We start from the raw sequence: 5,464 nt of genomic DNA on the forward strand, positions 1-5,464 counted from the left end.
TATATATATATATATATATATATATATTCATATAGATATATAGATATAGATATAGATATATATAAATATACATATGGTTATATAAATAGATAGATAGATAGATGTATGTATGTACGAATGTATGCATATATGTAGGTACGCATGTATATATGTATGTATGCATATAGAAATGTGTGCATTATTACTTGTTGCTTTATATGCTGTATATTATGTGTATTTGTTTCCTCCTATACACCGGAGGTCGCTTTATCTGACATGTGATTAAGTCTTCCATAGATACGAAATCTATCATACTATATAATGATATCATTGTTGATGGTACTCTACTTCATGATATAATTAATGTTGCTATCGGAGCAATTTTTCGTATTACATACATATAATTTTATTCTCTGTATAATTGACGAGTCTATTCATATTTTCTGTTTGTTTGTTTATGTGTGTGTTTGCGCACATGTATGCGTATGCATGTGTGTGTGTGTATATGTGTGCGTACACGCACATACGCATAAAATAGAAAAATGCACACTCACACTCACACACCAATATATATATATATATATATATATCATATATATGTGAGTGCATGTGTGTGTATATACATGCTCATACTCATATATGTGAGTGTGTGTACACATATATGAATATGTCCAACTGCATTTTGTAAATTTATATGGGTTTTTATGATTTTTTTTGTTCATATATTATGTATATTATATAAATGGAATTGTTCATTTGTATATGAGAGCACTTATATTCCTTTTTTTTCTTTTTTTTGTCTTATTTATCTCTAGAAATATTTATTTTCCTATTTAAAGAAATAAATTAGCTTTTATACTGTTCAATGATTGCTTTATGACCCACTGATCTTTGCCATTATAGCCGGTTAAATCTACGAAGCCTGCGATGTGTTCATCCTTTTTATGGATGCCAAACTGAGAGAATCAATCCACAATTTGTGGTATTTTTCTCTCCGAACTCCATTTTTAATCTTCAGGAAAAAAATGTGTTCTTTTTTTTTTTCATAATGTAATCAAACGGTCCATCAATAACAAATGCGTCTGAAACAAATGTAGAAAAACTTTAACGCTTTTGTGTTCTTATTTGATGCCGATGCCATACCTGGAACCTCCCCCATAATGGATCTGGAACTTGCACTGGATCTTGAACCGACATGCATGTGTACATAGGTATCTATTTACATGTATATATTCATATGCATTCGTGTATATATGTCTTCATGTACATGTATATATGGAAGTGTATGTATATGTTCGTTGTTGTATATATATATATGTACGAATGCATTTGTATGTGGTGTATACAGGTATATCCTCAACTCGAGTTATCCACCAATACTGCTTGACTACAGGTGTAAATGTGTATATGTTGTGTATCGTAGTAGTTAGGTAAAAGAGTCCGACAGATAAAGTGCTAAGCTAAAAAAATAACTGGGATCGATTCGGTCGACTGCAATTATTGAAAGCGCCGTTCTTGCATGTCTGCAATCTAATGGCAGAAACAAGTGAAAGATATATATAGTTTTAATAATAACATAAGACCAAATAATATTTTGAAGTCATTTAAAACGTACGTTTTATATATACAATGTGTAACAAATGTTTTTTTTAAACTTTTTTTTCTCGGTAAATATAGCTTCCTACTTGCTTCTATCTAGAAATCAAAGGAAACGACTACTATTCCCTCCAAACTTTACTTTTGTGACCTAGACAGTAATGTCTTGAAACTGAGCCTTTTTCCAATACATTTCAGACATATTCAGCGCTGGGTTACTGACGCAGAATTATCATTGTATGAACTAGTCTGCTCAATACCACAGATTTCTTTGTCGGTTTCTTGACCTTTACCACTTAAGCATCTTCCTCAATAGCATACAGGGTGTGCCCTTTTGATCATGAGCAGTAGTCAAGGATCGTATCATAGCCATGTATTAAAATGGATTCTTTGGGGTATGAATAAATGTAACAAAATCAAAGTTTCAAAGAAATATTGGCAATATTTCATTCTTTTAAGGGGTCAGCAAATAGGAAATGACAGTTGCTACCCAACAACAAAAATCGTGTTACACAGTGTAATAGGAAATGCATCTATTAGGTAAATGCATGTGTGCATGTGTGGGTTTGCGTTTATGTATGTATGTATGTATGTTTGTATGTATGTATTTATCCAACTGTGTTTATGGGGGTAATTTCCGATTAATATATGTAAACTCCTAATGAAAAGAGCTGTCACACAGTATTTCTTCATAAACAGATTTAAATATGATCCTTTATCGAAAATGCTACATACAGAACAATGCAAAAAATATATTACTCTTTTAGGAGATTGGTATATGTAGAAAATGTGATTCCATCCATAAATGAAGAATGACGTAGAAAAAAAGAACAGTGATTTTCATGCTGTCAAAGTAGTATATGTAAAGAACAATAAAATAAAATAAAGAATTTTGTAGCTATTTTCAATATAAATTTTGTGTTGTACAGCAGACATTTTTTTCAGTACGTGACCATATTTCACCTTACGGAAATATATAATATGGGAAATAAACTATTTGAATGGGTTTTTAATACAGCGTCATTTAATCGTATATCGAAAAACAAATTAATATTCAGTTTTTGTAAGTACTAAGACTGCATCAGTAATAACGAATACATTGTTATTAGGCGTTTTATAAATATAACAGATGAATCTATTACATGATTTTCATGTGGCTCAATACGAATGGATGAACAAAAATCTGTGTTTATTTGTCAACTGAAAGAATCAAGCTGCATTCTTTGTTTAGCAGTGATCGGAGCAATTGACTAATATTCCGATGTGTCACCATTTCTTACTATACATTGTCCCGCTGAATACTGGCATTCCATCATTTCAATACGAGACTTCGAGAAACGCGTTTTAAAAATGTCCAGTGTCTAACTATATCTACTATATAAGTGAACGTATGTGCGTGTTTGAACATAGCCCAGAAAGGCTCTGAAACGGTGCGCCCTCGAGAAAAATGGATTTGAGTTTCGAAATCTCAGTCCCAAGGGGAAGGAATTCGTTTGTAATTAATGAAAAAAAATATAATTTGCTGCAAGGAATAACATTTAGATCGATAAATCTCACACTCTATTTTACGCCTTTCCCTCTCTGCATATATTTACTACACACTTTATCACTCTCTGTTTAAGTATATCTTTCACGCATGCTATCTCTCCCTCCCTCCTCTCTTTCTCTCTCTTCATTTTACTTGATATTTCTTTTTATTTTGTTTAAAACTTCATGATGTAATATTTAGTTTCATTCTATGATACGCTTCTGTCACGCAGAAAATGCTACCGTCCAAAATTCTGTTTCCTGATTGGGTAAACAATTATCACGCTTTAAACCTCTGTAACATTTTTCTAATATTTTTCCATAATAAATGAATCACAAAATCGGATTCAGCGGAATAATTACATCAATATGCCAAATTAAAAAAAATTTCAACAAATTTTAAAATTTCAAAATTTCAAAATCTACTCTCCCTCCTTCTCTGTCTGTCTATATGTCTATCTCACTCTCACTTTGTCTCTCTCTCTCTCTCTCTCTCTCTCTCTCTCTCTCTCTCTCTCTCTCTCTCTCTCTATCTATCTATCTATCTATCTCTCTCTCTCTCTCTCTCTCTCACTCTCTGTCTCTCTCTCACTCTCTCTCTTCCCTCTCTCTCCCTCTCTCTGAGTATGCTCATTGTACACTTTACCCCTCTTTATATTTATTTACACCACTCACTCTCGCTCTCTGCGTATGTATATCGATCACGGTTTGTGTGTGTGTGTGCGCGCGCGCATGCGTATGTAAGTTAGTGCGTCTAGAGGCATGTATGTAAAGAATTTCATTAGGGTGGCAGGGTCGTGAAACCGTTACGAAGCATCAGCAGCGAGCTACAAATAATCTCTCCGTCTTTGCACTAAATAAAAAAAAAAAAAACTTTAGTTTATCGACACATTATAAATTTCCCGAAATAATACAGTGATCTGCTTTGATCAAGAGACCTATCCATCGGATAAGCTCAGATCTGCTGTGGAACAAAAAATACACACACAAACACACACACAAGGGGTTACCCAAAAGTAAATCGGAAACGTTCTCTGAGACAAACCTGTTGTAGTTCAGGCTTCCGTTGCTAAAAATCGTTTGATCCTTTAGGCATCAGTCTGCCGACTGGCGTTGTTCAGTGGTCTCATACAGTCACGTGGAGTGTCTCTGTTTTCCTTTTTTTTTTCTTTCATTTTTGCAGTGCACCTTCACTGTTCGGCGATTTTTGCGATGGCTGAAAACGAAGGAACAGCGTTCCTCTGCGAAATTATGGTTTGTGCCTGGAGAAACGGCGATCGAAACAGTTGTCATGCTTCAAACGGTTTACAAGGACGCTGCCATGAGCAAAACACAAGCCTACGAGTGGGTTCCATGCTCTAAGACAGATCACTTGACACTTGTCGCTTGAAAACCAACCTTGTTCCGAGTGACCCTTGGACACCCGAACGAATTAAAATATCATGAAAATTCATAGATTGATCTTGGGCGATCATCACCGAACAATTGACGAACTTGTTGATATGACTGGTGTATCGTGGAGCTCCTGCCAACGAATTTTGAGCGAGAAATTGCGAATGAAAAGAGAGGCAGCAAAATTTGTGCCTACCTAGCTCACGAGTTATCAAATGCAATCTCGACTGAATGCGTGTCATGAACTGAAAGAAATGTTGAAAGTTGATCCGGGCCTCTTTTCGAAGGTCGTCCCTGATGATGAAAGTCAATGCTACAAAATTTGGTGATGTGGAAAAGGTAAAGAAAAAATTCGACGGATACCTTAAAAGAAATCACTTCGCAAGAATGCCAGCACTGCTTCGAACAGTGGTAAACGCGCTTGGACAGATGCATTGCTTCAAATGGAGTATACTCTGAAAGCGATTAAAGCGTTAGCATGTACAACTAAGTGAATAAGATTGTATTGCATAATTCTTATTTCTTTTGAGTACATATAAACGTATATATATATATATACATATAGTTAAATTCAATGAAAATCTATACATGCAGGTCCAGGGAGAGGCTATTGGTGCCAGTGTGGCCGGAGATGTGTCAAGCCTATTCATGACCTGGTGGGACAAAAAGCTGAAAACAACTCTCGAAGAACACTCAATAACACTCAAACTATACGGGAGATATGTGGATGACATTAACATCGTAGTGAAAACATCATCAAACATTCAGACTGAAGAGAACGAGAAGATCGTGATGGAAAACATCCAGAATATAGCTAATACAATACACCAGAGCATCAAGGTAACAATAGATTACCCAACAAGACACCTAAACATGAGACTCCCAGTACTTGACACAGAACTTTGGCTAGAAACAATTAATGACAAAGTTCAAATCCGCCACTCACATTATATGAAACCTATATCTTCAA

Source organism: Octopus bimaculoides, chromosome 19 (genome assembly GCF_001194135.2).
Source record: "Octopus bimaculoides isolate UCB-OBI-ISO-001 chromosome 19, ASM119413v2, whole genome shotgun sequence".
Classification (NCBI taxonomy): Eukaryota; Metazoa; Mollusca; class Cephalopoda; order Octopoda; family Octopodidae; genus Octopus; species Octopus bimaculoides.